This window comes from Gossypium hirsutum, chromosome A13 (assembly GCF_007990345.1).
Source record: "Gossypium hirsutum isolate 1008001.06 chromosome A13, Gossypium_hirsutum_v2.1, whole genome shotgun sequence".
Lineage (NCBI taxonomy): Eukaryota > Viridiplantae > Streptophyta > Magnoliopsida > Malvales > Malvaceae > Gossypium > Gossypium hirsutum.
In genome coordinates, this window is record NC_053436.1 from 55745022 (window position 1) to 55759125 (window position 14104).

The 14104-nt window shown below is 37.0% G+C and overlaps 1 non-coding gene across 1 annotated transcript; it reads left to right on the forward strand.

Annotated features, from left to right (window-relative positions):
* The first annotated feature begins 698 nt into the window (after window positions 1-698).
* Window positions 699-805, forward strand: LOC121213308 (small nucleolar RNA R71). The gene has a single exon (XR_005908691.1). It is a non-coding gene; the product is annotated as a small nucleolar RNA R71 (small nucleolar RNA).
* Window positions 806-14104: the final 13299 nt, after the last annotated feature.

Below are 14104 nucleotides of genomic sequence, written 5' to 3' on the forward strand. Positions count from 1 at the left end.
TTGGTAGGCTACCTTGTGGTCATTCGAAAATCAGCTTGGCGAGCTGTCCAATCTGAGTTTCGAGCCCCTGGATTGATGCTTTTTGATTTTTAAGTGCCGTCACGATATTCTAAAAATGAGTTTCTGACACGAAAATGAATTTGGTTAGTATCTCCTCAAGGTTCGACTTTTTCTCCTGCTGGTACGGTGGTTGCTGAAAGCCTGAAGGGGGAGGTGGTCTCTGATTTCCTTGGTCTCCCCATGAAAAATTTGGGTGGTTCTTCTGACCTGCATTGTAAGTATTGCTATAAGGATTGTTTTGAGATCGAGGAATGTTACCCATGTAATTTAAAAGCTCATTCTCCATGTTGTGGCCATAAAGTGGGCATTCTGAACTACTTGATCCACCTCCACTCGCTTCGCACTGCATTATTTGGTGAACCTGTGAAGAACTAAGGAAACAATCAATTTTCTTATTCAAGAGTTCTACCTGATTAGAGAACATGGTGACTGAATGGACGTTATAAACCCTGGCTGCGTTTGTTGGCTTTGTCCTCATGACTTGCCACTGATAATTATTCAATGACATCTCTTCTATAAATTCATAAGCATCTTCAGGTGCCTTATTATTGATGGTTCTACCAGCGGCTGCGTCGATCATCTGTCGAGTCAAAGGATTCAGGCCATTATGAAACGTTTGAACCTGTAGCCAGAGTGGTAACCCATGGTGAGGGCATCTTCTCAAGAGGTCATTGTATCTCTCCCATGCATCGTAGAGTGTTTCTAAACCCATCTGCACAAAAGAAGAGATATCATTACGTAATTTAGCCGTTTTAGCCGGTAAAAAATATTTTTATAAAAACTTTTCGGTCATTTGTTCCCAAGTAGTGATTGACCCCTGTGGCAACGAATTCAACCACTGTTTAGCTTTGTTTCTCAATGAAAAGGGAAACAACCAAATGTGAATGGCGTCATTAGAAATGCCATTTATTTTAAAAGTGTCGCAAAATTTTAAGAAATTTGCCAAGTGAGCATTGGGATCTTCATCCTGCAAACCATCAAACTGAACAAATTGATGTATCATTTGAATTGTGTTAGGTTTTAGTTCAAAAGTATTTGCAGCTACAGTGGGTCTAACTATGCTCGATTCAGTTCCTGTTAAAGAAGGTTTATCATAACCATACATAGTACGCAGAGCAGGATTCTGATTAACAGCAATGGCAGGAGGTAGCAGATTTTCTTGGATTTCAGCCATCTCCTCGGTTGTGGTTGAAGTATCGTCCTCTTGCTCTTCCTCTGTGTATCGTAACCTTCGCCTTATTTCTCTTCGGTTTCTGCGAACTGTGTGATCAAGCTCATTATCAAACAATAACGGTTCTGACGAGTTTCTTCTGGTCATAAACTAGAAAAACCTGTCAGAAGAAAATAAATGAAGAATTAGAATAGAAAATAAAAATTTAAATTGCAATAAAAGTAAAATGGCTAAAGTAATAAAATCGAGTGTTCCTAATATCCTAGATCCCCAAAAACGGTGCCAAAAACTTGATACGTGATATTCGTGATAGGTTTTAAAGATTTATGAATGAATCGCTCTTGAGACTAACGTATTATCACAATTAAGGCAAGTGTACCTATCGAGCAATAGTATAGTTCAGTAAGACCGGATTGTCGGACCCAAAGGAACTACGAGTACTAGTATTTACATCTTTTTTATTATCTAGCCTAAAAATTAAGAGGATTGGTTATCTAAACTAATTATTAACTAAGAATACACAAAAAGAAAATTTGGGAAAATAATTTTGGGAAAATTCGATTGATTAAGACAATACCTAAGGAAAAATCCACCTAGACTTCACTTGTTATTTGACTCTCAATCAGACGATTTATTCATCTGACTTGATCCATGAAAATCCTTAAGTTATATTATTATCTCTCTTGGGACTAATAACGTCTAACCCTAGGTTGAATAATTGAAATCTCTTTCTAATTAACACCCTAGGATTGCATTAACTCGATCTATGGATTCCTTTATTAGGTTTCACCCTAATCCGGCAAGATCTTATCACCCTATCTCTAGGCATGCAATCAACTCTGCTTAATTATTACAAATTTACTCTTAGGCAGGGTCTATTCCTTCTCTGCATAAGAGCTTAACTTGAATCAATATCTTAGAATATCAAAACAAGAATTAAGAACACATAATTAAGAACAAGTCAAATATATATCATACAATTCAGATAATCATAACAAGATCCGTCTTAGGTTTCATTCCCCTTAGGTATTTAGGGGGTTTAGTTCATACTTATGAAAGAAAACATCTCAAAAGCATAAAGATAACAAAACATGAGAAAACCCAAAACTCCTGAAGGAACTGGAAGGGAGATCTTCAGTCTTGATGATGAATCCGACTTCTGAGATGGATCAATCAACTTTCCTTGAGTAATTCTTTGCTTCCTACTATGCGTCCCCTTCTAAGTGCCTCCTCAGGTGTTTAAATAGGCTTTTGAATGCCTAAGAGCCTCCAACATTGGCCTTTTCCGAATAGGGTTATACTTGGGCTCTGCAAGGACACGTCCGTGTGACACACCCATGTGCAATTACTCCAGAACGGGCGTGTAGTATAACCGTATAAGTCGTGCTTCAATCCTGCCAATGGGACACGACTATGTGACACGCCCGTGTGAGAAAGTCCAGGCCGTGTTGATTTCTCATGTGGGTCCATTTTCTCCGTTTTCGGCCCGTTTCTCGCTTTTTTTACTCTTCTATGCTCTCCTAAGTATAAAATATGAAATTAAAGGATTAGGAGCATCGAATTCACCAAATCTAAGGAGAAACCATTCATAAATAGGCTAAGCATAGGATAAAAATATGTATAGATTACGGTTTATCAGTAGCTCAAAAATATTTAAAAAAGCGCTATGATGCCTACCTTGCATACGTACTGGATACAAAAGTGTCAGAATTAAAGATTGAATCCATACCTGTTGTTTGTGAGTTTTCGGATGTATTTCTAGAAGAATTACCAGGTTTATCGCCGATTAGAGAGGTTGAATTTGGTATAAAATTAGTACCAGGAACTACGCCGATATCGATAGTTCCATATAGAATGGCTCCAATAGAATTAAAAGAGTTGAAAGCTCTGTTACAAGAATTGACAGATAGAGGTTTTGTTCAACTGACTTATTCTCCCTGGGGTGCACCGGTATTGTTCGTGAAAAAGAAAGATAGAACTATGAGAATGTGTATTGATTATAGACAATTGAATAAAGTGACTATAAAGAGAAAATACCCTCTACCATGGATTGATGACTTATTTGGTTAGTTGAAAGGGGCTACAGTATTTTCAAAGATTGATTGGAGATCGTGTTACTATCAGTTGTGAGTTAAAGAGTTGGATGTGCCAAAAATCGCTTTTAGAACAGCCTTTTGATTTAACTAATGCTCCTACCATTTTTATGGACTTGATGAATCTAATATTCAGACCGTATTTAGACAGATTTGTTGTTGTATTCATTGACGATATTCTAATCTATTCATGAGATGAATCTGAGCATACCGAGCACTTGAGAATTGTGTTACAAACTCTACGAGAAAAGAAGTTATTTGCAAAGTTCAACAAATGTGAGTTTTGGCTTTGAGAGGTTGGATTTCTAGGGCATATTATTTCATCTGACAGCATAAGAGTTGACCCGAAATTGTTGATTGGAAATCTCCAAGAAATGTGTCTAAATTCCATATTTTTCTAGGTTTAGCGGGTTATTATTGAAGATTCGTGAAAGGATTCCCAATTATTTCGACACCAATGACTCAATTGCTATAAAAAGATGTGAAGTTTGAATGGTCGAAAAAGTGTCAATAGAGTTTGAACTGTTGAAAGCACTGTTAACAGAGACACCAGTTGAAAGCACTATAAAGCTTACTCTGTTTCTTTTTCTATGTTTTATAAATATTCATTAGCTCGCTCGTTTCGGACAAGTTGGAGTTGCACATCACACTATCCAATTCTCGATTGGTACCTTTTGAACTTGTGAATTTGTAAATATGGCATGTATAAGCTAATTTAAAGAATGATAGTTATGTTACTTTATATCATGATTTTGGTATATCTTTGTATATGAATTAAGCCATGTGATTTGGCTTATTTTGATGTTATGTTTTGGTTGAGTTGAAGTGTTAATTATGGTATGTTTTGGCAAGGAATGCTGGAATAAAATTATGTAAGTAAAGTCCTAATATGTGTTTGTTAAGTGAATGGATTATGCATGTTGTTAAATAGGTATTTGGATATGTAATTGGTAGGTTTGGTATGGCTTATAATGGGTATTGAAATGAATATTTTGGCTTCCTATTGAGCTGAGAAAATGTGGTCATTTATGCTTGTAAATACTTGTGATTTTAGGGTGGCAAAATGGCTTTGCAAATAGCCAATTTTTGTCCACACAGACAGGGACACGGGCATGTGTCTCAGCCGTGTGCGACACACGGTTACTTTGCACGGCCGTGTGTCCCTTGGGGTACCCTACGATTTAAAGTTACTATACCTTGTAGTTTTGATACGGCCTAGACACACGAACGTGTCTATTGGTCGTGTGTGGCACACGAGCTGATACATGGGCGTGTGGTCGGTCGTGTGGTGCAAGCCAGTATGTATGCCCTGTTTTCACACAGCTTTCGACGCGGGTGTGTCTAATGATCGTGTGAGGCACACGTCCTATTCACACGGGCGTGTAACCCTTAAAATTTTGAAATTTTTCTAGGTTTTCCAAAGATTGTAAATGTGAACAGTTTAGTCCCGAATCTTTTCTAAGCATGTTTTGAAGTCTCGAAGACCTATATAAGGAACATTGCAAATGATTTATATATACTTTAATTATGTTTTCTTACATGTATGTAAATGATGTGTATTGTTCAGTAATGCGTAGTAACCCTATTCTGACGACGGATACGGGTTATGGATGTTACAGATATAGAATTATTTTAGCTATTATTTTACTAAAGTGGGAGAATTATCATCAATTTAAAAATAATATAGAAGTCATATGGAGTATAAGTTCAGAGATGGTAACTTCATAAATATGGAGTATAAAATATGGTAACTTTGTAAACAAATTGTATCAACTTAAACCAAATATTAGTACATTTTATCAAAACAGAGTCTTAACAAAAAGTTCCTTTACAATTCCTTTTCAAAATATAGTTTGCGTGATACAGACACAAAGCAGTCAGCTCACAATTGTAATAGCTCTCTTGCGTAGTCCTTGAACAAAATCTTCCTTCTATTAGCAATCCTGGGATGGTAAAAGGAATAATAGAGTAAGTTTGTTTGAACTTAGTGAGTTCCAAAGAAAAATCATACAATACATTACTAAGTATATTAATCAAACCTATTTGAAGATCATAAGCGAATTACATAGAATAAGCCCACTAGCATATATAGAACACAGAAAGACTTAGAACACCTACTTACTTATAATTTAGGAGTATTGATACCTCTAAAAAATATAAAGTTATCTTAAGCCTTTATGACTACAATTCTTGTTAATTCCTGGTGATTTATTATTAATTTCAATTTTTTATTTAAAATATTAATTTTTTATTTAAACTCTTGGAAGTTAAATTATAGTATTATGTTAAATTTCACAAAATAAATATTTATTAAATATTTACTGAGCTCAGTGATCGAAATTATAGAGGTTAAGGATGAATTCAGAATCAATTGGGCCAAAAAGGTTATAAATATGACCGACCAAGAGGAGCTGAATTTAATTAATCCATGCATCCAAGATAAGCATATTTCATGTCCAAAACAATAAGGAAAATTTTACCAACAAGTCCAACTAAATTCAACTCAAACTTATAGTTAAAAAGCCATCGGTGAAAAAAGGCAGTCTTAGAGCTTGTCCATTGAGGCCCTGATGGTGTGACGAGTTAAATTCCAGCACATAAGCTACTAGACAACCATGGAGGAACATCTAAAATGATGAATTTGGACTCTCAAAAACATAGAGATGCAATGCACAAATTATCAATGAAAACCAGAACACTAAACGCAAGAAGAAAGGGCCAAAATATTCACTCGAGGGGAGTAGCTTCACACGCCAATGGAGGTATAAATTTATACCCAAATTAGCCCATTTTTCCAGTAGCCCTAATCAGTTCTTTAATACTAATTTTAATAATTTCAAATAGCCCATTCACTTCCCCAAAATCCCGTTCAAACCCCTCCACTATTTAAGTGCTAAAAATAGCAAAACAAACAAACCTCTCTTCCACCTTTCAAGTGGTTGGCCATATGAGGGAGTAAAAGGAGGGATTGTAACATCCTGAATTAGACCCATGACAGTGAGTTAGGGAGGAAGAGATGAGGCTAGGGAAGCCTTTCTCCATATGATGAATGCTTGGTATACGGAGTTCGTTCGAATGAACCCGAACACTCAACCCCCTCCACCCCCTCCAGTTCATAAGATTCAAAAGAAAGGGACCGAAGAGTTCCAAGCTAGTAAAGATGATGACCCTGAGAGGGCATAGTTATGGCTCGAGAATACCATTAGAGTGTTTGATGAGTTATCATGCACACCTGAGCAATGCATGAAGTGTGTTGTGTCCCTCCTGGGAGACTCAGCTTATCAGTAGCACATTAGCAAGAGATTTATTGATCAGAAAAGGAAGGAATTCCTTGAGTTAAAATAGGGTTGAATGACGGTAACGGAATATGAGTGTAAATTTTTGAGACTGAGCAAGTATGCTCGAGAATGTGTATCAACTGAGGCCATCATGTGCAAAAGATTTGAAGATAGATTAAATGAAGACATTCGACTGTTGGTTGGTGTCCTTAAACTGAAAGAATTTATTGTGCTCGTAGAGAGAACTTGTAAGGCCGAGAAATTGGCTAAAGAGAAAAGGAAAGTTGAGTTAGAGTCTCGAGATTTGAAGAAGAGACTGATGGGTAAGTCATTTCAGTCATCATCTAAGAAACTGAGAGAATTTAATACGCGATCAATTGCTTTAGTTGGGTTCTCAAACAGAAACCATGGGAAATAGTACTTAGGTCATAAGGCTCAGACTACTTCGATAGCGAGTGTGGGTAATGCTCAACCTAATAGATTGGAGTGTCAACATTGTGGCAGACGTCACCCCGGTGAGTACTGGATGAATAGCCGGGCATGTTTTAAGTGCGAATCACATGATCATCTTATCAAGGATTGTCCTGAGATGGTTGAGAAAAAGAAATTCTAGAGTGCGAAATCTGGTAATGTTGCTTCTAGAGGGGGGCCACAAAGAAATCCAGGAAGTGGGGCAAGTAGCAATAGTGCACCTAGAGACCCGGCTATGAGACTCGAGGGTAAAGCACCTGCGAGGACTTAAGCCATTCGCGCTCGCGAAGAAGCTTCATCTCCTGATGTGATTACAGGTACATTTTCTCTCTATGATACTCCTGTTGTTGCTTTGATTGATCCGGCATCAACCCATTCTTATATTTGCATGAAATTGGTATCTAGCATGAACATGCCTATCGAGTCTATAGAATTTGTGATAAAAGTGTCAAACCCTCTAGGCAAGTATGTGTTAGTTTACAAAGTATGTAAGAATTGCCTTTTGATGATTAGAGGTCACTATTTTCTGGCTAATCTTATGCTTTTGCCATTTTATGAATTCAATATAATTCTTGGTATGGATTGATTGACCGTTCATGATGTGGTAGTAAATTGTGGAAGAAAAATCATTGAGTTGAAATGTAAAAGTAGTGACGTTCTTCGAATTGAATCGGATAACTTACCTATAATGATTTCCTTTGTGTCTTCCCAGAAATGTATAAGAAAGGGTTATGAAGCTTATCTTGCATTTGTATTGAATATAAAAGAATATGATTTGAAAATTGAATCAGTGCCAGTGGTATGTGAGTATCCAGATGTGTTTTCGAAAGAGTTGCCCGGATTACCATCTATTAGAGAAGTTGAATTTGGCATTGATTTGATTCCTAGTACTGCACCTATTTCGATTGCTCCGAACAGGATGGTTCTAATGGAATTAAAAGAGTTAAAGGTTCAGTTACAAGATTTAACGGATAAAAGTTTCGCGAGACCTAGCTATTCTCTATAGGGGCACTAGTACTATTTGTGAAAAAGAAAAATGGTTCAATGAGATTATGCATTGACTACCGACAGCTCAATAAGGTAACCATAAAGAACATATATCATTTGCCAAGGATCGATGATTTGTTTGATCAATTGAAGGGAATCACAGTGTTTTCAAAGATAGACTTGAGGTCAGGTTACTACTAGTTGAGAGTTAAGGAGCAAGATGTTCCGAAAACTGCATCTTAGATGAGGTATGGTCACTATGAATTTCTTGTCATGCCTTTTGGTTTAACGAATGCTCTTACTGTATTTATGGACTTGATTAACCGTATTTTTTGACCGTATTCGGATAAATTTGTTGCTGTTTTTATTGATGATATACTCATTTATTCTCGTGATGAGACCAAGCATACCGAGCACTTGAGAACAGTTTTGCAAACTTTAAGAGACAAGCAGTTGTATGCTAAGTTTAGTGAAAGTGAATTTTGGCTTAGAGAAGTTGGATTTTTGGGCCACATTGTTTCAGGTGATGGTATTAGAGTTGACCCAAGTAAGATTTCGGCTATTGTGGAATGGAAACCGCTGACGAATGTAACTGAGGCTAAAAGCTTTCTAGGCTTGGCCAGATATTGCAAACGGTTTGTTAAAGGATTTTCCATGATTGCTACTCCAATGGCAAGGTTATTACAGAAAGATGTCAAGTCCGAATGGACAGAGAAGTGATAATAGAGTTTTGAGAAACTGAAGACATTGTTGATTGAGGCTCCAATTCTAGTACAGCCTGCACCAGGAAAAGAATTTGTGGTTTATAGTGCTGCATCCTTGAATGGATTGCGTTGCATACTTATGCAAGAAGGAAAAGTGATAGCGTATGCCTCGAGGCAGCTGAAGCCATATGAGAAAAATTATTCGACCCATGATTTAGAGCTAGTTGCCATTGTGTTCGCGTTGAAGATTTGGAGACACCATTTGTATGGTGAGAATGTCGAGTATTCAATTATCATAAAAGTCTAAAGTATTTGATGACTCAAAAGGATTTGAATCTACGACATCGTAGGTGACTATAGTTGATAAAATATTATGAGCTAGTAATTGATTATCACCTGGGAAAGTCGAATGTCGTCACTGATGCTTTGAGTAGGAAGTCGTTATTTGCTTTGTGGGCTATGAACACTCAGTTGGCTCTATCAAATGATGGTTCGATTCTAGCTGAGTTGAGAGCTAGACTGATGTTTCTCTAAGAAATTTATGAAGCTCAGAAAGGTGACATTGAGTTGCAAGACAAGAGAGCTCAGTGTGCGTCGGGTATTGAATCAAATTTTTGAATTAGTTCTGATGGTTGCTTGATATTCCGAGATAGGATTTGTATTCCTAAAAATACCAAATTGATTCAGAAGATCTTGCGCGAGGCACATAGTGGTTGTTTGTCTATACATCCGGGTAGTACAAAAATGTACAATGACTTGAAGAAATTGTATTGGTGGCCGGGTATGAAGAGAGATATCTCCAAGTTTGTTTTGAGATGCTTGATTTGCGAGCAAGTGAAAGCTGAACACCAAGTACCTTTAGGCTTACTCCAGCCTGTGATGGTTCCCGAGTGGAAATTAGACCGTATTGCTATGGATTTTATGACGGGTTTGTCTTTCACATCGAGAAAGAAAGACGTTGTATGGGTTGTTGTAGATGATTGATAAAGTCAGCTCATTTTATGCCGAAACGTACCAACTACTCACTGATAAGTTAGTCGAGTTGTATATTTTTGAAATAGTGAGATTGTACAGAGTACCTTTATTAATTATATCAAATAGAGATCCGAGGCTCACTTCGCGATTTTGGAACAAGTTACAAGAAGCATTGGGTACAAAATTGAATTTTAGTACCACTTTCCATCTGCAAACTGATGGTCAATTCGATTGGGTAATTCAAATTCTTGAAGATATGTTACGATGTTTTGTTCTGGGGTTCCAAGGTGGTTAGGAACAGTATTTACCATTGGTAGAATTTGCCTATAACAACATTTTTTAGTCGAGTTTGAAAATGGCGCCCTATGAGGCATTTTATGGACGTAAATGTCGAATGCCTTTGTATTGGACCGAACTCAAAGAAAATCAGATTCACGAAGTTGATTTAGTCAAAGAAACCGAAGTAAAAGTGAAGATAACTTGTGATTATCTGAAAGTTGTTTCGAATAGACAGAAATTCTATGCAGATTTGAAATGGAAAGAGATTGAGTTTCAAGTCGGTGATAAGGTATTCTTGAAAGTATCTCCGTGGAAGAAAGTTTTGAGGTTCGACCGGAAAGGCAAATTAAGTCTACACTTTATTGGACTGTACGAGATTACTAAACGAATAAGGCCAGTAGCATATCGGTTGGCTTTGTCGTCTGAGTTTGAAAGGATTCATGATGTATTCCATGTGTCCATGTTGCGCCAATACCGATCTAATCCTTCGCATGTGTTTTCATCGACAAAGGTTGAGATTCGACCGAATATGACTTATAGCGAAGAATCAGTTAATATTTTGGCTCGAAAAGTCAAACAATTGATAGAAAAAAGTATTACCCTTGTGAAAGTATTATGGAAAAGACATGGAGTGGAAGAGGCTACATGGGAGCCCGAATAGGCCATGAGAAAACAATACCCAAACCTTTTTACCGGTAAGATTTTCGGGGACGAAAATCCTTAAAAAGGGGAGAGTTGTAACATCCTGAATTAGAGCCTAGATGGAATAGTGGTTTTGAGACCACAAATCTGAAGTAGAAATATTTATTTTATGATCATTATGAGATCTATGATATGATTACATGCTTGTGTAAATTTTTCATGAAGAAATTTTATGCATAAAGTGTCCAATTTGATAAGTTGTAAAACACATGTTCTAGAAGCTTTGAGCATGAAATTGCCATGGATTTTTAATTAGAGGGTCCTAAATAGCAATTTGACCAATTTCTAATTTTATTGACAAAAATAGGCATGGATTGGAAAAACTTGAAAGAAAGGCCTTAATGGCATTTTTGTCATTTGGTTAATAAAAGAATAAAAAGGGAAAAATCAAGCACAATTTGCTCATCTTCTCCATGCCATAGCCGAAATTCCTAAGGTCAACATAGCTAGGGTTTCTTCAACTTTGAAGCTCAATAGTAAGTGCATCCTAGCCCCGTTTTTAATGTTCTTTGTATTTTTTAAGTTGTCATCAACCGATCTACCTATTTCTAGCCATATTTTGAGCTAGGGTTTATGTTCAAAAATCTACCCATGTGAGACATGCATGTATTTTGATGTTTCATGGTAGCTTATGAAAGTTTTATATGTGTTTAACATCTTTTACTAAGTGATTTATAGTAAAAATGGTTAAAAAAGACTAATTTCTAAAGTTTATAAAATGGGTAGAAAGATGTATGATTTGATAAGAAACGTGGGCTGCTATGAACATATTATAAGTTTGCTAGGCTTGGGTGACAAAGAAAATGGACACATTTCATTTTATGAGCCTAGGGACTAATTTGTAAATATGTAAAAGTTTAGAGGCAAAACAGTAATTTTGCCCAACTAAAATTTAGGGACTGTTTTGAATACTATGATAATTAAATAAGTGAAATTTGGTATTATAGAGCAAGAAAAATGAGGAACGGATATTGACCGGGGAAAAAACAAGGTGTACAACGATTAGATCCGTTCTTACTATTTTTGTACCGAGGTAAGTTCATTTGTAAATAATGAAATATCATATTATGTTTTAATGATATTTAATGTATGAATTTTTATGTGAAATTGTTATAATGAGTGTAAGAAAGATATTATAGTCAATGAGAATGACATTGTGAACGAGTTTGACGAAGATGTAACATCTAGAAAATCCCATTTGAACCTTAGGAATAATTTAGGATACAATATGACATGTCAGTAGCAACTATATGAGTTGAGCTCATGAGACATGCGATATGTGTTTATGTGAATCCAGATGCTGGACTTGTAAGTTCTACCAGAGGCTGGGTAGCCCGGCATGTGTTGCGAGTACCTGTCAGCTTGTGTGAGCAGGCCTGTGATTAGCTCGAGAGCGAGCAATGTGTGATATGTGACATGAGGTAGCATGTGGCTACGTATGAAGCATTATGTGCAAGCTTTCCATGTATCCGATAGTATTCCAAGTGTTCAATGGGTAAATCAGTGAGTAATTCGACAAGTAAGTCAACGATGAGGAAATATGAGAATGTGCTACAAGTTGGTACAAGTATGTACGTAAAACTCTTGAGTAAGACCTCGGTATTGCTATAAACATGTGGTAAGAATGCAAATGGGAAGGTTATGCTTGTGAGACTTGATGACTTTTATGAAACTTTACCTTATGTTAATTGTGTGATTTATGTTATTTATTATTTGCATGTGAACTTACTAAGCTTTAAGCTTACTCCCCTTTTCTTTCCATTTCTTATAGTGTCGCCAAGCTATCTCGGGGATCGAAGGACGTCGAAGACTCGATCACACTATCAATTTGATATTTGGGTATAATTAGTCTTATCATTTTGAGTATGGCATGTATAGGGACTTGGTCTTTTTGTTATATGTCATATTGGTTTAGCCAAATGTGTTGGCTTATGATGATATTTTATTTATTTTGTGTATGGCCATATAATATGGCTTATAATGATTATTGGATTGTAAGCCTAATCTTTCAAGCATGCATGTACCCATGCAATTGTGATGTGGTTGGTGGATGTGTGTATGTGATGAGATGTGTTATGGCTATGAATGCTCGATGATTTGATTGGGATTTGTCTAGTATGATGATAACCTTGACTTAAATGAGGATGGTAAGTTGGGTTGATAAAGTGTGGTATCTTGTGCATGTAAAGGCTAACATGATAAAGCCATACCAATGACTTGTTTGATAATGTTTTAAGTGTTCAATTATGCCATGTTAAGTGCCCTTGATATCACGTATGTGGTTGTGTAACTAAGGGTGGAAATGGCTTGGAAAATAGCCTCAAACTTGTCCACACGGGTAGACACACGGGCATGTGTCTAGATCGTGTGTGATACACAGTTTGCCCCATGGGCGTGTGATCCTGCCGTGTGTCCCCTACATCCTAATTAGGTTAAACAGAATGCCCAATAGTAAACACACGAGCAGAGGAACGACTATGTGTGTTAGCCGTGTGAAGGATACAGCCTCAGGACATGGGTGTATGCCCAGGCTGTGTGAAGTCTGCACTTAAGTTTTGGATTTTAATTAGCCACACGGCCTAGCACACGGGCGTGTGACTTGGCCGTGTGACCCTAATTGTGTTGATGACGTCATAAGAAGAGAGTTACACGGCTGGGGACACGGGCGTGTCCCAAGCCACACGGGCATGTGTGACCACACGGCCTACCGGTACAGGCGTGTGACCCTCAAAAATGAGAAAATTTTTTAAGTTTTGTAAAATTTTCTAAAGTTCTCAGTTTAGTCCCGAACCCATGTTTTGGCCCTCATAGGCTCGTCTTAAGGATGATATGAATGTGTATGAAAAGTTTTAAAAGTTCGAATGGAAATTTACGTCTCGATTTTATATGATTGCTTGTGTATAAGTCCAGTAATACCTCGTACCCTATTCCAACGTTGGATAGTGGTAAGGGGTGTTACAGGGATTTAAAATGTTATTTCTAGTAGCTTAAAGCTACCCCCTTTATTATAAATAGGCTCCTTCACCCATTCATTTTCATCATCCAATTAACTCTTATTCTCATTCTCTCTTTAAGTGATTGACACGAGCGTGTGCCAGACCGTGTGAAAACCGCTTTTTCACATTCTCTCATTCTCTCTTTAAGTGATTTTGTTTCTTTTTTTATTTTTCAAGAGAAGTAAGCTTCTTGAGTGGGAGTAATTGAAGCAATATGCTTGTAACACCCCACACCCGTACCCTATTCTGGGACGGAATACGAGGCCTTCCCCAATTCGGTCAAATTTAAAACTTTTTTAATCTAAATTGAAAAGTCCATAATAAAGGCCTACGAAGTTCCAACGTTCATTTAAAGCCATTCGGGAATGATTCCAGTCTTTCCACAAAC